Raw genomic sequence first — 13,044 nt, 5'->3', positions numbered from 1 at the left:
GTCACACCAAATATTGATTTGATGTAGATTTTTCTTCTGTTCACTCACTTTGCATTTTGTTAATTGATAAATATAAACTATTAACATGTCTATTTTTGAAAGCATTCTTACTTTACAGCATTTTTTCACACCTGCCTAAAACTTTTGCACGGTACTGTATATATGTATATAAATATAGCTTGAACAGATGGATTATAATCGGGATTTCCTTATTTTTTTATTATGTTAATTAGATTTCTGCTGGGGCGTGGAAATTGTAGGCTAAGGGATACACAAACTTTACACAACTTTGAGGCACATACACACAGCTTAATGCAGCAGGTGTTTTAAGGAAAATACATGGAAATCAAAGCACAGTGCTTGGGGGATAATGGTCGGATGCATCAATGGAAGTCTCAGGGAAGGTAAATCCTGCCCGTCTGACGATATCGTTGGCTGCGTAGTGGCCCCCACGGACACACTCCTCCATCGGCCTCTCCTGGAGGACCAGCTCCAGACAGAAAGCCTGGGAGGAGAGAGAGGCAAGGGTCAGGGGTCAAAGAAAAAAAGAATAGAGCAGAGCAGAGAAGAAAATATTATTAAAATGTCACTCCTTAATATATCATTTGACAGAGCACAGTTTGAATGACTAGGGAGGGCTGGTGAAAAATGTAGAAATGGAACAAGGACATAATTGGTTAAGTTGGCATCTATGTACGTGGTGAGGATGATTGGCAGAAACCAGGGAGAAACCAAGGAGAAACCAGGGAGGAGACAGACTAGTGTACTGTACCTCACACAAAGGCATCTCCTTCTCCGTTAGTGTCCACGATGTTGCTCTGGTCAATGTCCAGGATAGGGAACACGGTCACCTTCTCACCTGGGGGACAACGACATAGAGCGAAGGGAGAAATTGAAGATAAGTCATATTGTTTAGTTAATTATTGTTACCTATATGACCCTGGGTCAAGGAACAAAGAATACCATGCTTCCAAATGTCATACACACTGTGATCAGTCAGTAGAGTGTAATTTCACAAGAGATTGTATCTTCAGGTGTAATGCCACAAGGTTATTTTTGTCTGACTTCACAATACAGTAAAAATGCATAGCGGTGATAAGGTTTTACACTTTCAGCTCAGTATCATATCACGATGGATCAGTATCATATCAAGATGGATCAGTATCATATCAAGATGGATCAGTATCATATCAAGATGGATCAGTATCATATCAAGGTGGATCAGTATCATATCAAGATGGATCAGTATCATATCAAGATGGATCAGTATCATATCAAGGTGGATCAGTATCATATCAAGGTGGATCAGTATCATATCAAGATGGATCAGTATCATATCAAGGTGGATCAGTATCATATCAAGGTGGATCAGTATCATATCAAGGTGGATCAGTATCATATCAAGATGGATCAGTATCATATCAAGGTGGATCAGTATCATATCAAGATGGATCAGTATCATATCAAGATGGATCAGTATCATATCAAGATGGATCAGTATCATATCAGGGTGGATCAGTATCATATCAAGGTGGATCAGTATCATATCAAGATGGATCAGTATCATATCAAGGTGGATCAGTATCATATCAAGGTGGATCAGTATCATATCAAGATGGATCAGTATCATATCAAGATGGATCAGTATCATATCAAGATGGATCAGTATCATATCAAGATGGATCAGTATCATATCAAGGTGGATCAGTATCATATCAAGGTGGATCAGTATCATATTTTTTTATTTCACTTTATTTAACCAGGTAGGTTAGTTGAGAACAAGTTCTCATTTGCAACTGCGACCTGGCCAAGATAAAGCATAGCAATTCGACACATACAACAACACAGAGTTACACATGGAATAAACAAAACATACAGTCAATAATACAGTAGAACAAAAGAAAACAAAAAGTCTATATACAGTGAGTGCAAATGAGGTAAGTTAAGGCAATAAATAGGCCATGGTGGCGAAGTAATTACAATACAGCAATTAAACACTGGAATGGTAGGATGTCCAGAAGATGAATGTGCAAGTAGAGATACTGGGATGCAAAGGAGCAAGATAAATAAATAAATACAGTATGGGGATGAGGTAGGTAGATAGATGGGCTGTTTACAGATGGGTTATGTACAGGTGCAGTGATCTGTGAGCTGCTCTGACAGCTGGTGCTTAAAGCTAGTGAGGGAGATATGAGTCTGCAGCTTCAGAGATTTTTGCAGTTCGTTCCAGTCATTGGCAGCAGAGAACTGGAAGGAAAGACGACCAAAGGAGGAATTGACTTTGGGGGTGACCAGTGAGATATACCTGCTGGAGTGCGTGCTACGAGTGGGTGCTGCTATGGTGACCAGTGAGCTGAGATAAGGCGGGGCTTTACCTAGCAGAGACTTGTAGATAACCTGTAGCCAGTGGGTTTGGCAACGAGTATGAAGCGAGGGCCAACCAACGAGATCGTACAGGTTGCAGTGGTGGGTAGTGTATGGGGCTTTGGTGACAAAACGGATGGCACTGTGATAGGCTGCATCCAGTTTGTTGAGTAGAGTGTTGGAGGCTATTTTATAGATGACATCACCGAAGTCGAGGATCGGTAGGATGGTCAGTTTTACGAGGGTATGGTTGGCAGCATGAGTGAAGGATGCTTTGTTGCGATATAGGAAGACGATTCTAGATTTAATTTTGGATTGGAGATGCTTAATGTGAGTCTGGAAGGAGAGTGGATCAGTATTATATCAAGGTGGATCAGTATCATATCAAGGTGGATCAGTATCATATCAAGGTGGATCAGTATCATATCAGGGTGGATCAGTATCATATCAAGATGGATCAGTATCATATCAAGATGGATCAGTATCATATCAAGGTAGTTCAGTATCATATCAAGGTGGATCAGTATCATATCACAGTGGATCAGTATCATATCACAGTGGATCAGTATCATATCAAGGTGGATCAGTATCATATCAAGGTGGATCAGTATCATATCAAGGTGGATCAGTATCATATCAAGGCGGATCAGTATCATATCAAGATGGATCAGTATCATATCAAGGTGGATCAGTATCATATCAAGGTGGATCAGTATCATATCACAATGGATCAGTATCATATCAAGGTGGATCAGTATCATATCACAATGGATCAGTATCATATCAAGGTGGATCAGTATCATATCACAATGGATCAGTATCATATCAGGGTGGATCAGTATCATATCATGATGGATCAGGGTTCTAGGAAATGAAAAAACAGTTACTTGGTTTCAATTTAATAAATTATTTAAATGAGTGCTGTATATGATCTTCAGCGGGATGTATTGCTTCAATTATCAGTAGCATGAGTAAAAAGAAGGGAAATTGGCAGAGGGAACAAAAGAAAAGCAAGAGAAAATGTACCAGATGACAAAGTCTTGTGGTGTAGAATGACATTAAATCAACAACTTCTGTCAGTACAATCTGCACCACACACTGGATCCCTATTCCCTATTTAGTGCACTACTATTGACCAGAGCGCTATCAAAAGTAGTGCACTAAAGCCTGAAGTTTGGATGAAAGGAACACGAGGAGGCTGACAGAGTTTCGAAAGACCTTCGAGTTTAGGATTTAAAGCCACAATCTGTAATAATTTTTAAAATGGCTATCACTAACTCGAACGACTATATATAGCGGTAATATTGCTGATTGCACCTTTAAAGAGAAAGAAAAAGCTAACGACCACAAACAGAATGTAAAATGACGAGACCCCCTGCTAATGGAACAACAGTTCACTGATTCAACCCTGATTCAACCCTGATTCAACCCTGATTCAACCCTGATTCAAACCTGATTCAACCCTGATTCAACACTGATTCAACCCTGATTCAAACCTGATTCAACCCTGATTCAACACTGATTCAAACCTGATTCAACCCTGATTCAACCCTGATTCAACCCCGATTCAACCCTGATTCAACCCTGATTCAACCCTGATTCAACCCTGATTCAATTCTGATTCAACACTGATTCAACACTGATTCAACCCTGATTCAACCCTGATTCAACACTGATTCAAACCTGATTCAACCCTGATTCAACCCTGATTCAACACTGATTCAACCCTGATTCAACCCTGATTCAATCCTGATTCAACCCTGATTCAATCCTGATTCAACCCTGATTCAACTCTGATTCAACCCTGATTCAACCCTGATTCAACCCTGATTCAACCCTGATTCAACCCTGCGTCATGAATTTCAACAAGCTTCCAGAACGTCCTCAGAGTCCACTGTGTACTCATGAATAAGGTACACAAGGCCTAGTTCTCGTGAATTGCACTGCATACAGAGTCATTATGTGACCGACCGCCTTGATTCAGTCTTATGCAGCAAAATTAGATTTTTTTTATTATAATTTTTTTTACATTGGATAAAAGCAGAGACAAAGAGCTACAAAATGGTATATCATACACTGCATTTGAGGAATAATGGGAAAGTAATTCTGCTTTGAAAGTTGATAAACTTGTAACCTCACTTTTGAGAAAATGGCCTTTGAATGTTTTTGTATCTACATTATATTATACTGTAGATAATTGGATACTATTTAAAACAAATCAAGCCACCACGTGAAAAGTAGCACATCAAATAAATTATCTGACAAGGAGACAGATACTTAAGGTCTTTGATAGATGTAGCCTAACTTCACTAGATAACATTAATAATCACTCATGTGGCTTCCTTGAAAGAACATTCCCCCCTTTTCAAGAAAGCAGCTGATTGTCACTTTGATAGTAAATTACAATAAAACCAAGATCCTTTTAAGATCAGCTAATTAGCTCCATAATGACTTTGCTTAATTAATGTTGCAAATGAAGCATGTGGACCCTCCCTCCTCCTCCCTCTTGAAAATTATTAACCACTTGACATATTAACATGTAAATTGTGCTTATAATTAATTATTCTACAGTTAACAGATTATAATGATCAATTGCGAGATGTGTGTTTATTTAAAGAGAGGGTTTAATTAACAACACCAATACGAGCTCATGTCTACATCCCAAATGGCACCTTATTCCCTCTATAGTGCACTACCCATAGGGCCCTGGTCAAAAGTAGCGTACTACATAGGGAACAGAGTGCCCATTTGAAATGTAGACATGAGCTCTCTTTATAATAGAATAATAGAATCCAGTATAATTATTGAGCATGGATTCCAAACACGTATTATTACTGCAGATTTTCTGTTCAATAGCCCCGAGAATATCAAACAAAATGGTGAAATTAAATATGTTTACACAGTTTCAAACAAAAGGTTATTTCCTCATTAAGGTTTCCAGAGTGGGCAGCAGAGGAGGATGAGAATGAATAGGAGGAGGAAGAAGATGAGGAAGAGGATGAGGAAGATGAGGAAGAGGAAGGGAAGGAGGAGGAGAAGGAGGAGGAGGTGGAGGAGGAAGGGGAGGAGGAGGAGGAATTGAGCAGGAGGAGGAGGATTTGAGGAGGAAGAGGAGAAATCACACATCTGAGATGTAAGCAGCTGGAAACAGAAGAGGCTAATGGGTTATAAACATGAACTTTGTAATGGCAATCACATATCTTACTCTAACCTACTAACTCACACCATCCTCTTAGAAGACTACAAAACGACACATAACCTACAAAACTATCCATGGTCATGACATAACCTATATTTAAACTAGATAAAGAGAAGAATTGTACGCTACTGAAAAATAATGTTCCTTGACTAATAGCATCTCTACTGCTTGACCGGATAAAGATATTGACATGCTTTTTCACCGCTGAGCTGATCCTTTTTATTCATTTTATTCTAAAATGGATGAAATAAAGATATTTCCTCATCAAAACAGGTTTTAGAAATGTTTGCAAATGTATAAAACATTTAAAACAGAAATACCTTATTTACATAAGTATTCAAACCCTTTGCTATGAGACTCGAAGTTGAGCTCAGGTGCATACTGTTTCCATTGATCATCCTTGAGATGTTTCTACAACTTGATTGGAGTCCACCTGTGGTAAATTCAATTGATTGGACATGATTTGGAAAGGCAAACACGTGTCTACATAAGGTCCCACAGTTGACGGTGAAAAATGGTGGTGACAGCATCATGCTGTGGGGATGTTTTTCAGTGGCAGGGACTGGGAGACTAGTCAGGATCAAGGCAAAGATAAACGGAGCAAAGTACAGAGAGATCCTTGATGAATATCTGCTCCAGAGTGCTCAGGACATCAGACTGGGGCAAAAGTTCACCTTCCAACAGGACAACAACCCTAAGCACACAGCCAAGACAACACAGGAGTGGCTCCAGGACAAGTCTCTGAATGTCCTTGAGTGGCCCAGCCAGAGCCCAGACTTGAACCCGATCGAACATCTCTGGAGAGACCTGAAAATAGCTGTGCAGTGACGCTCCCATCCAACCTGACAGAGCTTGACAGGATCTGCAGAGAGGAATGGGAGAAACTCCCCAAATACAGGTGTGTCAAGCTTGTAGCGCCATACCCAAGAAGACTTGAGGCTGAAATCGCTGCCAAAGGTGCTTCAACAAAGTACTGAGTAAAGGGTCTGAATACTTATGTAAATGTGGTATTTCAGTTTATTATTTTTAATACATTTGCAAACATTTCTAAAAACCTGTTTTTGCTTCATCATTATGGGTTATTGTTTGTAAATTGATGATGAAAAAAACAATGTAATCCATTTTAGAATAAGGCTGTTGTCACGGTTGTCGTAGGAATGAGCGGACCAAAGTGCAGCGTGTGTCGTTCCACATTTTATTTATACTGTGAAACTCTGCAATACATAAATAAACTGAATGACAAAAAACAACAAACCGTGACACAGAGGTGAAACATACACTACTCAAAATTAATCTCCCACAAACCCAGGTGGAAAAATCCCCTACTTAAGTATGATCTCCATTTAGAGACAACGAGGACCAGCTGCCTCTAATTGGAGATCATCCCAAACAAACCCGACATAGAAATACAAAACATAGAAAAACACCCCCTGTCACGCCCTGACCTACTCTACCATAGAAAATAACATCTTACTATGGTCAGGACGTGACAGCTGTAATGTAACAAAGTGTGGAAAAAGTCAAGAGTTCTGAATACTTTCTGAATGCACTGTACATAAACATCACACCACCACAGTATAACACTCCATTCCGTCATCCCTCTGTCTGCCAATCCTTCCTTTCATTGTATTTCATTTCACCAAGGACACGAAAGTTCACATAACTTCTTCTGAGAGTCAAATTAGTAGTTGACTAAACATTAGCTCAGGTTACAAGTACACCATACTCCTAGCGATGTGGAAACACAAAGACACAAAGAGCTCATTGGCAGAGAACTGTCATGGTTATTTGTTCCAAATGGCACCCTATTCCCTATGTAGTGCACTACTTTAGACCAGAGTCCATCAAAAGTAGTGCACTAGATAGAGAATAGGGTAACATTTGGGACTCAGAATATTGGAAATGTTCACGAACAGGTTCCTGCCAAAAATCTGTGTCTCTGTTGACGTTGGCTGATGGCATGTCTGAAAACATCACTTTGCTGTAATAACTTCACATTTCACCTTCTGTAATGAGGGGAGGGTCACCAAGTGCAGTCAGTCATTTTAACTTCAACTGTTCTTACACAGCTCAGGCTCTTCAAGCAAAGCCTGGCTGACGCGACCCATGTAACTCAAAGTACAGGGAGAACTGCGACACACTGGTCTGGAAAGGACACGGTTTTGTTAATGCAATATAATCGCTCAGAAATTGTGCGAGGGGTTTGATTGGTTCTCTCAAATGTTCTAACCGTTGTATTGGATGGGGGGGGGGGCAGCGCTCGAGGGCTGTGTTTGAGTGAAAAAGACACAGAGGAGAGCCAACCAGTTAAAGCACAGCCCCTCCGTCATTATCGACGCATTGTGCCGGCCCCATCAGAGAGCTATTCCAGACTCTGAAGTCAGGAGGACTTGGAGAGCTAGGTGTTAGCCAGAATACTTCAAGCAATAGAATTCAAAAATACTGATGATATGGTGAATTTGTAAATTGATTCAACAATGTGCCTGGTTAGCTTGCTGTGTGGGTTGTTGACTAAAGTGTTACAGTCGCTAACAACTTAACCTGTAGCATTGATTCAAGAAAGAAACAAACAGGGATTTGATTTTAGAATGAAATACATCCTTGCTAACCATTTGCAATTGTCTGACTTTTGTTCTCTTTGACCTCGGCAACTCTCTAATTAACTAGGCTTGAACGGTTTGCTAATCATTCACTCAAGGAATTCTTTGTACACAGCGACTCACTTTGGCATTTTGCACCGATTAAGTACTTTGTTAACTATTATTTTTCACACCATTAACTTGAGATAAATATAGGCTACTGTTATGCAAAAAATAAAGACATTTATACCTTGGATATTTAGCCTACTGGATGGTGAGTACATCATGATATTAGAAATCAATGGCATTGTATTGTGACAGACATCAGGTAAAAGTTTTAATGCATGCTTTGGCCGAACAGTGTACTGTACGTCAACACAATTAATACATTCCACTACATAGGCTAATTCAACAATGACAGTTTAATCAGTAACAGAAAAAAATGGTGTCCTTTATTAACTAGGCAAGTCAGTTAAGAACAAATTCTTATTCACAATGACGGCCTACCCCAGCCAATCCCTAACCCTATGGGACTCCCAATCACAGTCAGTTGTGATACAGCCTGGAATCGAACCAGGGTCTGTAGTGACACCTCTAGCACTGAGATGCAGTGCCTTAGACCGCTGCGCCAAATAAAGCTATTCACTCTCTGACCAGGAATCAAACCCGGGCCGCGGCAGTGAGAGCTCTGAATCTTAACCACAAGACCACCAGGGACAAACCAAATCAAATCAAACGTTATTGGTCACATACACATGGTTAGCAGATGTTAATGTGAGTGTAGCGAAATGCTTGTGCTTCTAGTTCCGACAGTATTGCAATATCTAACAATTCCACAACAACAACCTAATACACACAAATTTAAGTAAGGAATGGAATAAGAATATGTGATCATAACAACATACAGGAACTCAAGTCCTTTTGTTCACCTGACTCACTATCAAATGCCGACCGCATTATCTACCAAGAGAATTCTCTTCGATCATAATCACAGTCGTGTATATTCCCCCCCAAGCAGACACATCGACGGCCCTGAAAGAACTTCATTGGACTCAGTGTAAATTGGAAACCACATATCCTGAGGCTGCATTTATTGTAGCCGGGGATTTTTAACAAGGCTAATCTGAAAACAAGGCTCCCCAAATTCTATCAGCATATCGATTGTGCTACCAGGGCTGGTAAAACCCTAGATCACTGTTATTCTAACTTCCGCGACGCATATAAGCCCCTCCCCCACCCTCCCTTCGGAAAAGCTGACCACGACATTTTGTTGCTCCCAGCCAATAGACAGAGACTAAAACCGGAAGCACCCGAGCTCAGGTCTGTTCAACGCTGGTCCGACCAATCAGACTCCACGTTTCAAGATTGCTTCGATCACGTGGACTGGGATATGTTCCGCATTGCGGCGAACAACAACATTGATGAATACGCTGATTCGGTGTGCGAGTTTATTAACAAGTGCATCGGTGATGTTGTACCCACAGCGTCTATTAAAACATTACCCAACCAGAAACCGTAGAATGATGGCAGTATTCCCGCAAAAACTGAACGCGAACCACTGCTTTTAATCAGGGCAAGGTGACTGGAAACATGACCGAATACAAACAGTGTAGCTATTCCCTCTGCAAGGCAATCAAACAAGCTAAGCATCAGTATAGATAGAAAATGGAGTCGCAATTCAACGGCTCAAACACGAGAGGTATGTGGCAGGGTCTACAGTCAATCACGGACTACAAAAGAAAAATCAGCCCCGTCGCGGATCACGATGCCTTGCTCCCAGACAGACTAAACAACTTTTTTGCTCGCTTTGAGGACAATACAGTGCCACCGACACGGCCCGCTACCAAAACATGCGGGCTCTCCTTCACCGCAGCCAACGTGAGTAAAACATTTAAAGGTGTTAACCCTCGCAAGGCTGCCGGCCCAGATGGCATCCCTAGCCGCATCCTTAGAGCATGCGCAGACCAGCTGGCTGGTGTGTTTACAGACATATTCAATCAATCCTTATCCCAGTCTGCTGTTCCCACATGCTTCAAGAGAGCCACCATTGTTCCTGTTCCCAAGAAAGCTAAGGTAACTGAGCTAAATGACTACCGCCCTGTAGCACTCACTTCCGCCATCATGAAGTGCTTTGAGAGACTAGTCAAGGACCATATCACCTCCACCCTACCTGACACCCTACCTGACACCCTAGACCCACTCCAATTTGCTTACCGCCCCAATAGGTCCACAGACGACGTAATAATGGAAAATGTATGTAATCAATTTATTACTAGCCCTGGACAAGAGGAATACCTATGTAAGGATGCTGTTCATCGATTACAGCTCAGCATTTAACACCATAGTACCCTCCAAACTCGTCATTAAGCTCGAGACCCTAGGTCTCGACCCCGCCCTGTGCAACTGGGTCCTGGACTTCCTGAAGAGCCGCCCCCAGGTGGTGAGAGTAGGTAACGACATCTCCACCCAGCTGATCCTCAACACTGGGTCCCCACAAGGGTGTGTTCTCAGCCCTCTCCTGTACTCCCTGTTCACCCACGATTGCGTGGCCATGCACACCTCCAACTCAATCATCAAGTTTGCAGATGACACTACAGTGGTAGGCTTGATTATCAACAACGACGAGACAGCCTACAGGGAGGAGGTGAGGAGGAGGTGAGGGCCCTCGGAGTGTGGTGTCAGGAAAATAACCTCACACTCAATGTCAACAAAACAAAGGAGATGATCGTGGACTTCAGGAAACAGCAGAGGGAGCAGCCCCCTATCTACATTGACGGGACAGTAGTGGAGAGGGTGGAGAGTTTTAAGTTCCTCGGCGTACACATCACGGACAAACTGAAATGGTCCACCCACACAGACAATGTGGTGAAGAAGGCGCAGCAGCGCCTCTTCAACCTCAGGAGGTTGAAGAAATTCGGCTTGTCACCAAAAACACTCACAAACTTTTACAGATGCACAATCGAGAGCATCCTGTCGGGCTGTATCACCGCCTGGTACGGCAGCTGCTCCGCCCATAACCGGAAGGCTCTCCAGAGGGTAGTGAGGTCTGCACAACGCATCACCAGGTGCCTGTTCACCCCGCTATTATCCAGAAGGCGAGGTCAGTACAGGTGCATCAAAGCGGGGACTGAGAGACTGAACAGCTTCTATCTCAAGGCCATCAGACTGTTAAACAGCCATCACTAACATTGAGTGGCTGCTGCCAACATACTGACTCAACTCCAGCCACGTTAATAATGGAAAAATGTATGTAATCAATTTATTACTAGCCACTTTATATAATGTTTACATACCCTACATTACTCATCCCATATGTATATACTGTACTCTATACCATCTACTGCATCTTGCCATCTTGATGTAATGTATCACTAGCCACTTTAAACAATGCCACTTTATATAATGTTCTCATACCCTACATTACTCATCTCATATCTCATTCCTTTACACTTGTGTGTATAAGGTAGTTGTTGTGGAATTGTTAGGTTATATTACTTGTTAGATATTACTACATGGTCGGAACTAGAAGCACAAGCATTTCGCTACACTTGCATTAACATCTGCTAACCATGTGTATGTGACAAATACATTTGATTTGATATAAATATATGGATGAGCAATGGCCGAGCGGCATAGGCAAGATGCAATAGATGGTATAAAGTATAGTTTATGAGATGAGTAATGCAAGCTATGTAAACATTATTAAAGTGACTAGTGATCTATTTCTTTTAAAGTGGCCAAGTGCTTTAAAATCTGTGTGTAGGCAGCAGCCTCTCTGTGTTAGTGATGGCTGTTTAACAGTCTGATGGCCTTGAGATTAGAAGCTGTTTTTCAGTCTCTCGGTCCCAGCTTTGATGCACCTGTACCGACCTCGCCTTCTGGATGGTAGCGGGGTGAACAGGCAGTGGTTCGGGTGGTCACATCATAATACAGTGCTTCCCAAACGGTGGGGTGCGGATCACTCAGTCGGGCTTTCAACTTACTCTTGAACGTTTTTAATAGTAGAATGCACGAGGGGCAATTTCGAAAATTAGGTAGTGCATCACCAGTTCCTCTTGTCCTGTCAGTCATTACAAACCTTAGAGAGATATTTATAACTTGTCAGAAATGTCCAGATCAACTAGCCCATGTCAGCTAACGTTTTTAGCCCATAGATTTTGTTGTAATGTTCGAGTCACTCAGATATGACACGAATACACTTTAGACATGGCAAAATGTATAGAATTGCAGGAAATTAGCTTTAAAACAGCAAACATTTCTCTGCACCGCTTGACAAAATGGGTAGAATTACAGGAAATCAGCTTTAAACACGCAGTGTGTTCTATCCACCAATAAGAGGGGTGTGAACAGTTTGTGTCACGAACAGAACTTGTGCCCATAGGAAAAGACGTCGCAGTGATAGAAGGGAGGCCTGAGTGATAAACTTTGGGAACCCATGTCATAACAAACGGGAAGCTTGTCAGACATTCAAAATGACTAATGTGTGTTTTTCTCCGTGGTATGCGCTCAACCGTACTGCAGAGTTAAAATACAACATTCAGCTCTTCTGTGAGAGAGTGTGAGACACTTGCACAATGAATAATAATAAAAAAAAATTCTGGAACACTTCCAAACTGTGTCTCAGAGAGAGAAAACAACATTACCACTTTCTTGGCAAACACGTTGGATTAGCAGGCAGAGAAGTTGACATTCAATCTGTTTCTGTATCATAACCCAGCATCTTTATTTCACAAAAAAACTAAAACATATGACTGTAATTACTGTAGTGTAACCACACGCCAAAAGATCATTGCCGCAGACGAGACAAAGATCCCTTTGAGATGAGCGATGAGAGAAATCACTGATAGGAGATGGTAAGGACCAGAGCAGAGGTCACTCTCAGAGTCAGCTGCTAATTGATTA

The 13,044-nt window shown here is 41.5% G+C and overlaps 1 long non-coding RNA gene across 1 annotated transcript in view; it reads right to left on the bottom strand.

Moving 5' to 3' along the window:
* Nucleotides 1–245: 245 nt before the first annotated feature.
* LOC115201708 (uncharacterized) overlaps nucleotides 246–13,044 on the bottom strand; it is a 65,659-nt gene continuing 52,860 nt past the window's right edge. Inside the window, exons 4-5 of the long non-coding RNA XR_003879795.1 lie at nucleotides 773–859; nucleotides 246–505 (exon numbers count right to left, since the gene is read on the bottom strand). This is a non-coding gene — a long non-coding RNA (uncharacterized LOC115201708). The remainder of the gene's footprint in view (nucleotides 506–772; nucleotides 860–13,044) is intronic.

Source organism: Salmo trutta, chromosome 10 (assembly GCF_901001165.1).
Source record: "Salmo trutta chromosome 10, fSalTru1.1, whole genome shotgun sequence".
Lineage (NCBI taxonomy): Eukaryota > Metazoa > Chordata > Actinopteri > Salmoniformes > Salmonidae > Salmo > Salmo trutta.
This window is presented reverse-complemented; position numbering and strand designations above follow the sequence as displayed.